A 12667-nucleotide genomic window follows, 5' to 3' on the forward strand; every position below is an offset into this window, starting at 1 on the left:
AGAAGAGGAGAGAACGGTAGATGAAAGAGGAGTGTGCGGTAAGGAGAATATATTTCTTTTTTCTTTTGAAGTTTTATTCATTCATGAATGTTTTTCTAAAAGATCATCAATTAATGGACAAAGGAAGAGGAATAGATGTGTGATATAATCTATTATAGTAAAAATAAAACAACATACCATTTCTTGTTTTGTATTTTTCATCATTATTAGTGATTTTTGAATTAAACATGTTAATCCATTATAACAAAATAAAACAATAGGGTATCGCATTTTTGTATTTTTATTATCATCATTATTTATTATTAGTGATTTTTTGAAAACTGCAAACAAATATTGTTACTATTTCTGATTTTATAAAAATATAGAAATGTTATAATTTTCTAAAAATGTTCCAGCGAGATAAACATTAAAATGTTCAATTTCAGTTTCTGTTAACCATACAAAATCTTTATAATGGTAAAGCCTGTGACATTGCATACGCATACAGATTATTAATATCAAAATACATAAGATAAGAATCTTCTTTCTCAGACTCATAATTCTTGAGGTATGGATTATTTGCAATTGCATGTCTGTTGACAAGCCAAACAAGTCCACCACGAATTCCGCGTTCAAAAAACAAAAGCATGTTAACATCAGTAAGAAGATCAAGTTTAACTCCTGTATCCTTTAACATTGCATCCCACGAAAGACCGGGAGTCGTGTAGTAATAGCAAGGGTCTAAACCATAAATTTTTAAACACATTTTTCGGAACTTTTCAAACACATCACAGAGTAAAAGTGTGTCTACTTTTAAATGCAAGTCAGCATTCACCTAATGACTTTATATTAAATGTTTACCACACATTACATGCATGCAAATAGTCTTCATCTGAAATCGATATTGTATGCTTACCATATGAGGATGAAATTAGTGATGGTGTACTACATTCATTTAATACACTAGTAAATGCAGACTCAGGAGGTAATTTTGTTTCTTCTAACGTTTTAAAGCTTTGAATATAGTCATATGGCAGAATAACTTTCATTATAAAGTTTAAATTTCCCAGGATCTGGAAAATACTAATGAATGTATGTTAAGTCCTCGCTTAAAAGTCCATTTACAAGTGTATCAAGAGAAAAGTTTATAAATTTATAGGAATCTAGAAAGCGAATGCTAATATCACCTACACGTTGACTGAATGAAATGAAGCGCCCATGATTTTGTACAGTTACAGTGAACTTTGTACAATTTAATTGTGCAAATTCTCGAACAATGAAGTGGCTGTCGTAGCCTGACAAGATATGAAAGAAGCAAGAAATATATTTCGGAACACGATATAAAATGTACCTAGCATGGTTGATGTACAGGTCCAGTAAAGTGGCAGTGGTCTCTGGTAATGTAATAGGCTGTGTACAGATGTGACATTCATCTCTTTCATCATGCATAATCATATCATCCAATGGCATTTGAATTCGAACTGGATGCGGTATAAGAAAATGAACGCGATGTGCTTATTCTTTGTAATTCATTTAACAGCCATTCAGTACAGTTTTCTCCACGATACATCTTAAAAAATGGTAATTATGAATCAAGTGAACAAACAACTTTGTATGCTAAAGAAACCGGTGTATGCTTCTGTATATAATCAGTATATGGTTCAGTCAAGTCTGTTTGGCAACGATGAAAAGGTGCTGTAAAACATTCGAAATCTGCATATACAGTAAACGGAGCAGGTTCCTGACAATAATAATTCTCAAATTTCATTTCGGCATTTTCACTATTTGGAAGAACAAGTATCACGGCTGGATGTGTTGTACAGTCAAGTAAGTGTGTAGCTAACATGCTTTATTTTGAAAATTATTGCAAGTATCTGTCACATATAAATTTCATTTGTTTTTTGCTGAAAGATGCAAGTATAACAAACGTGAAAGGCTTGTTATAAGACGGTAGTGGCTTGTGTTTTCATCGCAAACATACAAAAGATGAATATGGTGTTGTTTTGGGGAAGAAGCTGTATAAATTGCTCCTAAAATACTCTCTCCATTTACTCCGTGCACAGAAAATAAAAAAATTAGGATTGTTTTTCTCAAATTTGGAAATGTTTTTAAGTCCATTGGAAAAGTAACACCGTCAAAATTTTGTATGTTGCAACTCAATAAACATACCTTTATACTGTGCTGTTCGTGAAGGATTATGAGTTGCTGGTTTTAATGTCATTGCGATACACCATAGAAAGCAATAGTCATCATTATTCTGAATATTGATAACTTTTTATCTGCAATGGCTTTTGGAAGTTCGATATATTGTCTGCCTGAATTTAAAGGATCAAATTTACACACATTAATTACTTTGTAGAGCTTTATTGCTCGCACCCTCTTCAAAATTTTGAAATTTGGCAAGTAGTGTTCACAGAACCATTCTAAAATATTATCAGAACATAACAGTTTTGTCATTTTCGATTATATATAAAAAGTTTCATGAATGATATCAGTATCCTTAAAAAGAATAAATGAACATGCAAGTGAGGCATTTAGCTTAAGCGCAGAATGCGTAGTTAGCAAAGAAGATAATTTTTCTTCAATTATATTATAGCATGATATTAAAAACGAATTTGGATCTGAAATATTCAATGAATTTTTTATAATACAACTTATTATACGTCATGAAAAGCATGTATAAATAGTTTCCCAATTAGATGCCATGACATTAAAAAATCAATTTATATTCAATTCATGCTATTTTTGCGTTAATTAAATATCAACAAAACTAAGAATACATGAGTCATTTCCTATTCCATGATATAACAAGGCAATTGTTCGTTGATTTATATGTTGTAATTCTGAATCTCTTCATGCATTAAATCTATTAGGTAGAAATACCTTAAATTCCTCACAGGTACACAATATTCTCTCACCAAATCTCGTAGTTAATCTTTGAAGTGAAATAACTGTAAATTGTTCATTAACAGAAAGATCAATTAGTCGTTTCGATGGTATCCCTGAATACGTCCTAGATTGTTAATAATTTCCATTTTTCTGAAAATCAAATACTATTATTAGACTATTTTTCAACAATTGCATAATTGATTAAAAACCCAGTGGCAGAATAACGAAATTAAATTAAATCAATAAAGCAAAGAAGAAAGTATATGCAAAAAATTCGGAAGGTATACTGTACAGAATGTATACTCGCCGTATGCTCGTGCATACTCTCGACTACAGCCCTCCATATTTCAGAACATGTATATAAAAATTAACAAATATATCAAGAATTACGGCCTCCGTGGCTCAGGCGGCAGCGCGCAGGCCTCTCACCGCCGGGTTCCGTGGTTAAATCCCGATCACTCCATGTGAAACTTGTATTGGACAAAGCGGAGGCGGGACAGGTTTTTCTCAGGGTACTCTGTTTTATTCCTGTCATATTTCATTCCAGCAACATTCTCCAATATCATTTCATTTCATCTGTCATTCATTAATCATTGACTAGAGAAGTGCGACAGGCTTCGGCAGCAGGCACAATTCCTATCCTCGCCGCTAGATTGCAGCTTCTTTCATTCCATTCCTGACCCGGTCGAAAAACTGGAAACAGGCTGTGGATATTCATTGAGGATGAAGGGAGTTTGTGTAAGATAGGTGGTCCAAACCGTGATAAGATACAGAAATACAAACAGTAGGATTACGATTTCAAAGTAAAAGAGTTCTACTACAATTCTGCGAAGTACCTGTATGTAAACATATGATAAAAAGACTGAAATGCTAACTAAAAGGAGAACGATATAATAAGCTTTAAGATAAGAAAAAAGTAAAATCGATACATTTCATGCAGTGCAGTAATCTAAGTAAATTTGGCGCTCTTATTAAGATCTTAAACAGAATTGGAGTTCACAGTGAGATGGAGTGGCAGAACACAATAATAATAATAATAATAATAATAATAATAATAATAATAATAATCTCCTACCGCTTTTCTCACATTTGAGGGGTCACGGATGCGAATTGCCTAGCACATGTGTATCAGGATAGCTGACTGATAGGTCTGGTGCTCAGTCGACTCAGTGTGTAAGGCATTTGATAGGGTGGATCATGGAAGACTAGAGGCAAAAATAAGTGGAACTGGACTAGACAAATGAGTGGCTATATTTCTAGAAAATAGAGCTCAAAGAATTACTGTAGGCGAAGCTTTATCTGACCCTGTAATAATTAAGAGGGGAATTCCTCAAGGCAGTATTACTGGACCCTTATGCTTTCTTATAAATTATATGAGCAAAGAAGTGGAATCAGAGGTAAGGCTTTTTGCAGATGATGTTATTCTGTACAGATTAATAAATAAGTGACAAGATTGTGAGCAACTGCAAAATGACCTCGATAATGTGGTGAGATGGACAGCAGGCAATGGTATGAGGATAAGCGGGGTTAAAAGTCAGGTTGTGAGTTCCACAAATAGGAAAAGTCCTCTCAGATTTAATTACTGCGTTGATGGGGTGAAAGTTCCTTTTGGGGATCGTTACAAGTATGTAGGTGTTAACATAAGGAAAGATCTTCATCGGGGTAATCACTTAAGCATGATTGTAAATAAAGGGCACAGATCTCTGCACATGGTTATGAGGGTATTTAGGGGTTGTGGTAATAATGTAAAGGAGAGAGCATGTAAGCCTCTGGTAAGACCCCAACTAGAGTACGGTTCCAGTGTATGGGACCCTCACAATCAATCAATCAATCAATCAATCAATCAATCAATCAATCAATCAATCAATCAATCAATCAATCAATCAATCAATCAATCAATCAATCAATCAATCAATCAATCAATCAATCAATCAATCAATCAATCAATCAATCAATCAATCAATGTCTAGCCGAGTGCAGCCCTTGTAAGGCAGACCCTCCGATGAGGGTGGGCGGCATCTGCCATGCGTAGGCAACTGCGTGTTAGTGTGGTGGAGGATAGTGTTATGTATGGTGTGTGGGTTGCAGGGATGTTGGAGACGGCACAAACACCCAGCCCTCGGGCCATTGGAATTAACCAATGAAGGTTAAAATCCACGAACCCGGCATGCTCTGAACCGAAGGCTAGTACACTGACCGTTCAGCCAACGAGTCGGATACCTCCCAGCCATAACAAATTTATGTTAAATAGAATTTTAAAAAACTTTTTTCTTTCTTTTTCACCGGTAACCTGTACTAAATGTGATTAGCTGCAACCCCTGGAGGACCGGGCGATTCCTGGCTCTGCCACGAAATTTAAAAAATGGTACGAGCGGTGGAACGGGGTCCGAACAGCCTCGGAAGGTCAACTGAGTAGAATGGTGTTCGATTCCCATTTCAGCCATCCTCGAAGTGGTTTTCCTTGGCTTCCCACCTTTTTTTTCTAGCTGCTTTACGTCGCACCGACACAGATAGGTCTTATGGCGACGATGGGACAGGAAAGGGCTAGGAGTGGGAAGGAAGCGGCCGTGGCCTTAAGTAAGGTACAGCCTGGTGTGAAAATGGGAAACAACGGAAAAACATTTTCAGGGCTGCCGACAGTGGGGTTCGAACCTACTATCTCCCGAATACTGGATACTGACTGCACTTAAGCGACTGCAGCTATCGAGTTCTGTTTTCCCCACTTGTCATCCAGGCAAATGCTGGGATGGTACCTAACTTAATGCAACGCCCACTTCCTGCCCGTCCAATCTTCCCATCCCCCATAAAGCCCCTGTTCAGCATAGCAGTTGAGGCTGCCTGGGAGAGAAACTGGTCCTCCATCCCAGTTGTATCCCGTGACTCAAATGTCTCACGCTCTAGGACACTGCCCTTGAGGTGGTAGAGGTGGGATCCCTCGCTGAGTTGGAGGGGAAAAACCAACCCAGGAAGGTAAACGAATTAAGGAAGAAAGAAAGGAAGATTATTATTAAAAACGATACTAATTTTACATTTTGATTTTACGCCACACGGATACAGGACGTCTTATGATGACGGTGGGATAGGAATTGGCTAGGAGTGGGAAGAAAGTGAGCGTGGCGTTAACCCCAGCATTTGCCTGGTGTGAAGAGGGAAACCACGGACACCACGGAAAACTACCTTTAGAGCCGCCGACAGTGGGGTTCCGACCCACTATCTCCCAAATACAAGCTCAGAGCTGTGCAACCCTAACCGCACAGCCAACGCACTTTTTATGGACACATGGCTCGAATGAATTCAACACGGTTAACCAACCGCATTTTCGCTTTCATCGAAGAGAAAAAGGCAAAGGGGGCATGGTTCAGTGAGGTACAGAAAGATCTGCAGGTGATTGGAATGTCATTTGAAGATATCCAGGAGCGTGTCCCACTTAAGAAAAAACTCCAAGAACATCAGAGTTTCCTACCAAAGCCGAAGATGAAAACTGGAAAGGTATGGACGGAAGAGCGAAAGGAGCAACACCGTATACGAATGAAGGAATACTGGACCAACATTAAAGCTCAAGGACGTGGTCCTTAGTTGGCCGAAACGAAACAATAATAATAATACTAATAATAATAATAATAATAATAATAATAATAATAATAATAATAATAATAATAATCGACGAGTATCGGTATTTAAAAGGTCAAGGAAGAAATGAGTGATCTGTCTGTGGGTGAGACGATAGAATTCTTCCACTGTAGCCACTTCTTGTCGACTTAAACGTGAGCCATCCCCACTTTTACACTTCCTTACGACCTCCCTTGGTCATCTCTCGGTCCTGTTCGATCCTGAGAGCACTGTTTTGTGAGACGTACTGAGCCTTTCATTTTCAGGCCCTTCATGGCCTTTCCCTTTAGTACTTTTTTTCTTTTTCGAAGGACAGGAACTGTTATAATAGAGTATGGTTGTTCAGTTAACAGGATAATCACCACACAGAATAAGTGAACGTTTCAATTTCAGGACATCATGTCGTTTATAACCTAAACTTAAAATGTTTTAAATGTTTCTTAGCAGACAAAGTAGGGGCCCAATACTACGACAAACGTAAAATTAAGCAATTTCCTCATTATGCCGAAAATCGAAGGGTTAAAGGGCCCGGAAAGGTTTCGAGTCGTGTCTTGGATAGTTCTATCAAACTTAAAAACAAATTTCGAAAATCACTTCCGGCCTAAATGCAGTTTTAGAAAAGCCTAAAATCGCTTGTTTCTTTACTCGTTGTCTTTTTAATTCCTAGCCAAGTTATTTATATAATTCTTGCTGTAATGTGTTCCTTGCTTCAACACCCTCAAGCATTTTTTTATATTTTGAAAAATGTCCGCACCGAATGTAGTTATAAGAACTTAAGTGAAACTTTGGCATTGACTCACATTAGCGCTCGTAGTGGTGCTTAAGTGAAACAACGCGTTGACTCACATTAGCGCTCGTAGTGGTGCTTAAGTGAAACAATGCATTGACACACATTAGCGCTCGTAGTGGTGCTTAAGTGAAACAACGCGTTGACTCACATCAGCGCTTGTAGTGGTGCTTAAGTGAAACAACGCGTTGACTCACATTAGCGCTCGTAGTGGTGCTTAAGTGAAACAACGCGTTGATTCACATTAGCGCTCGTAGTGGTGCTTAAGTGAAACAACGCGTTGACTCACATCAGCGCTTGTAGTGGTGCTTAAGTGAAACAACGCGTTGACTCACATTAGCGCTCGTAGTGGTGCTTAAGTGAAACCACGCGTTGACTCACATCAGCGCTCGTAGTGCTGCTTAAATGAAACAACGCGTTAACTCACATTAGCGCTCGTAGGGGTGCTTAAGTGAAACAACGCGTTGACTCGCATCAGCGCTCGTAGTGGTTCTTAAGTGAAACAACACGTTGACTCGCATTAGCGCTCGTAGTGGTGCTTAAGTGAAACAATGCATTGACTCACATTAGCGGTCGTAGAGGTAGAAAAATGCAAACTGCTAATCTAAACCACCGGACAATGATCAATAAGGAAAGGATTGTATATTTTAGGAATAAATAAAGAATATATTCTCATACTTTACAATATTTTAATTACCTAAAATTCGTAGCTCATATCTCTAGGATGTTTTCAACATTGAGTTACTTGCCTGAAGGACTTGAACTGTGGATTTTTACAGTATACGATGGCTTGTACATTTCCCGTTAGCTTTAAACCATCCCGACGAAATTCACAGAACGTTGGTTTGACAACCTAATTAATTACTGTAAGTCGATCCGTGTTGTGCAGATCTGACCATCAACCCCTCAACAGTGGTACTTATCAAGTGCCTTTTGAGCGGCCTCCGATAACTGTTTCTCTACATCGTGAACAATTTTCTCTTTCATATGCCTCACAACACTTGTAGCAATCTTAGACATCACCCAGTTCACAGGTTTTGCTTTCCCTTCTACACGAACTTTCAACCCATCTAGCCGGGTTATCCTCAGGTCTTGGAGAGTTAAATTGCACTTTCCGGTCTCCAGCATCATCACATTGACTCTGACGAGAACCGAGTTTGACCCTGCTTCAGCTCTAATTTTGCCACTTACACTAACAAGGCGTTGAACTTTAACTCGATAATGATCATACCCCAATTGCATTGTTCCCAGTCCTATAGCAATTGTTGCAGTTATGTTGCCACCAGAGTGCGACAATGTTGCATCACCTGTACGATGGATTGAGGATAAATCTTTGAACCATCCATTTTCCGCTTTGAATTTACCTTTAATCTTGATAAAATGGATCCTCTTCTTAAATTCTTCTTCGATATCTGGTACTTTTATTGTGGCGCGTCCGGTCTTCTTCAGTGTCTCTTGAGCGAAATGTATTATTAAGTCTACAATTTCATTCAAATTCTTTCCTAGCGGCGACGCATCTAGCAAGCTAGTGATGTCACCTCCATGGTTAATGTCGGGGGTCATATCGGGTGGAGGTCCTGCATCGACGATGAAGATTTCTGCAGGACAGAGATGCGTCAGTGTGCTCGACAGCACCAGAAAGATGAACAGCTGGAATCCTGTCCCCATCTCGGCTCCCGCTTCAATCTAAAAAAAAAAAAAAAAAAAAAAAAAAATCACTCATTCTTGTGTGAGTAGAACTATACTAGACTTAACTAAAGTTGGCGTCTGACAGGTAAGGTTGGAGGGAGGAGCACTGCACGTGCCATTTCACGATGTTGCCACATTCCAGCATTCCTTTCTACATGCTCTTACCCCTCGCTTCCGGCTCACTTATTCTCTCCTTCATTCTGACCGCTGTGATCTGCTGTAGACTACCTGGCCAGGCGGTGTCGTCTCATTTGCGATCACTCTTATACAACCAGGTTCTTATCAGTGACAGTGACAGGTTTGGCAACTCCCAGCAAGACGAGCTGCCCTGAAGTTTTATCTCCATGGCAACCGCAGTCGCCCCACCCTCGTTTCCATGGCAACCACACAGCCACTCCCTTTATCCCGCCTCGGCAGACAGTAAACGGACCTCCCTCTAAGAAATGTCAGACACCAACTCTTATTATTAGCAGTATAGTATAGTAGAATATCTGTAAGTGTTGGTTATCAAATGCTGTTGTTGTATAAAGCAGTTTTGGCAAAATCAAATACCGCCAGAAAACGTACAGTGCAAGCTTGAGAGTTGAGGGCAGATGACGCAGCAGCGGCTGACTATACTTCTCTTCACAAGAGATTAATCCTGATAAAAACAAATAGGCGGAGCACCTTGCATTTGCACGTGGACATAGACATAGCTCATTGGAGAAGCAACCGTTGCACTCACTCGACTGTATGCGAGCTCGAAGAAAAGTACGTCGCATTAATTTTATTTTATTTTATTTTATTTTATTACATTTAGAGAGTCTGGAAGAGCAAGTCATCAAATTAAAATATGGTTATCATATATACGGGTGTGTATATACATATTCATATGTGCTTGTTATAAAATAGTGATTAAATAAACGAGAAATGAAGGCACAGGGTGTGGTGTAATACAGAAATTCTTCTCGTAGTGGGGAGGAAGTTCCAAGCTGTACAGGGTGGAGATAAGGTGTTGCATCTTCCAACAGTCTGTGAGTCAGTATTCATAGTGAGAAAAATGGAGCATGTGTAGGCAAGCACAAAAGAGAAAAACCGCTCCGAAGTGACCATAGGCAGTGCATTGTGAATCTGTTCAGCAAGCTATGTGAACAGAATCCAGGTTTAGTCGTTTCAGATTCGCACTGTTGTCGTATATCATTCGCAGCCCTCTACGTCTGAACACGAGACGTTGACGGGCTGGAGGTTGGTACTACACGCTCAGCGAATCGCAACTCCTTTGGTGAACGCATGGACATACCATGTTACATCAGGATTAAACTCTCGTGAAAATAATTATAAGCAAGTGTGGTTTATGCTGGCTAGAGGCAAAGCCTACTAGATACTAGAAGGCCTGGACAGAAAGCCAATTTCTTGCATTAAAAGCGGGGTAATAGCTTTTCTCTTTTCCACCGCTAGGTTCGCGTTTATGTTCTGTTGTTTGGCGTGAATTCTATGTTTACGTGTGTTACTGCAACATGTTTTATGAGAAGAAATAACATATTAAACTTCATTTTATAAAGTAAGGCCTTATCTAACATGAAATATGAAGAGTTTTGTCGTTTCTTAATTTATTTGGTCTCACGATTTGCAGTATATGGATGTTTGCTGAGATGCATTTAACATTTATTATGTGCTTCTAAATTACCGTCAAGCTGGTGGTGGTGGTTATTGTTTTAAGAGGAAGTACAACTAGGCAACCATCCTCTATATAACACTAATTAGAGAGAAAAACTAGAAGGGACACGACACTTCGAAAAATGAAAGTGTCGGCCAAAGGAAGACAAGGGCCACGAAGGGCGTCAAAATGAGAGACTCCCTAGACCTCGCCAACCTAATAGTGTCGGGGTCGGAAAAGAAGTAGAGTTGACCAAGGAAGGTCGGATAGGATAGATGAAAGTGAGGAGCCTGGCATAAGTAAGTGGAAGAAATGCCAGGACTCAGCTAAGGGCCCCGTGGTCGCCAACCACTCGCCAAAGTTCAGAGCCTCTGGAGCCAATTACCGTCAAGTTTCTCTTCCCATTCTGTAGGTTAAGATGGTTTATTGTTGCGTGCTTAACTGCACATCTGACACAGCGAAGAAATATACACAAATATAGATGTTCATCTTTTTCCTAAAGATCCGAGTTTAGGGAGAAATGGATGGTTGCTATTTCTCGACAGGGCAGCAGAAAAGGATCTCTTTGCTCCTAATGATAACTCCAGAATATGTTCCTTGCACTTTGTCGAATCAGATTACAGTGTAAGTACTGTGAGGGGAATTCTGCTCCCCGACAAAGTGCCAACGCAAATTCGTCTTCTTCTTAAAAATGTATTAATATTTACAACGCGGGCGTTAGGATACCTCGGAAAATGTAACCTTCTCCGAAAGCTGAAATTCCTCACCGCTCCAAAGTTTAGGGAGACGTTTCAGTGCCGCGAATGTGATCAAGCACACATCACATACGTTATGCGCACAAAAATTTTCAGGGCTGTTCTTGATAATAATGCAAAGAAAGTGACTAATGACTGTGATTTATTAAACAAATTCAACAGCAAGCCTCTGAGCAGAAAAGTGTTGAAATTATAGAAATAGGGAAAAATCGGGTGAGTACTTGTATTTAGGCGTATTTCTCTATTCTTTATTCTTGTGTGATAAGCAAGTGCAAAATGAAAGAAATCTATGAAGTGCAGTGTGTTCTAAGTTGTCTTATATATTTATATCTGATTCACACCGGGCATAATGATAATAAAAATGTATTATTTCGTGTTACTGTATGAATCTTCAGTACAGTATAAGGATATAGACAGAACATGAGAACAACAGAACATAAACACGATCCAAGCGGCCATTGCCTGAACTACTTTGTTCGCCCAGAAATGTGTCGGCTTGTCCAGGCCTTCTATTATAGCGTAGGCAACGCTAGAGGCCACCACACACAGAAAGCTAAGCTAAGCTACGCTACGCTATGCTACGCTAAGCAATGCCAAGCTGTGGTGTGCTATGACACGAATAAAAAGCTAAGCTAATTTATGCTAGGCAGCACTTTTATTGTCTCGCTGTTGTAAATAATCAATTACTGCTCGGTGGCATGATGTTTGGCGTTCGACTAGCTGAGATTGTGTAGGTGTGGGGGCGGACGGAACAGATGATGAATCAGATATATGTGATAGGGAGTCTAGATCATCACATTCCGGACTCGCAGTTATCTGGGTGGCTACTTCAGTTATCTCTTCGACTAGCTGAGATTGTGTAGGTGTGGGGGCGGACGGAACAGATGATGAATCAGATATATGTGATAGGGAGTCTAGATCATCACATTCCGGACTCGCAGTTATCTGGGTGGCTACTTCAGTTATCTCTTGACGTCGATATGTTTCCTGCCTGTCAATGTTTAAATGTGTGCTGTAAAAGGCTCGTTTACATGGGTAGAGTAGCGAGGAGAGTAGAGTAGATAGTAGAGCTACTATAGCATCGTGTAAACGACTCGGATAGTAGCAAGTAGACCGGGCGAGTTGGCCGTGCGCGTAGAGGCGCGCGGCTGTGAGCTTGCATCCGGGAGATAGTAGGTTCGAATCCCACTATCGGCAGCCCTGAAGATGGTTTTCCGTGGTTTCCCATTTTCACACCAGGCAAATGCTGGGGCTGTACCTTAATTAAGGCCACGACCGCTTCCTTCCAACTCCTAGGCCTTTCCTAACCCATCGTCACCATAA

Source organism: Anabrus simplex, chromosome 1 (assembly GCF_040414725.1).
Source record: "Anabrus simplex isolate iqAnaSimp1 chromosome 1, ASM4041472v1, whole genome shotgun sequence".
Lineage (NCBI taxonomy): Eukaryota > Metazoa > Arthropoda > Insecta > Orthoptera > Tettigoniidae > Anabrus > Anabrus simplex.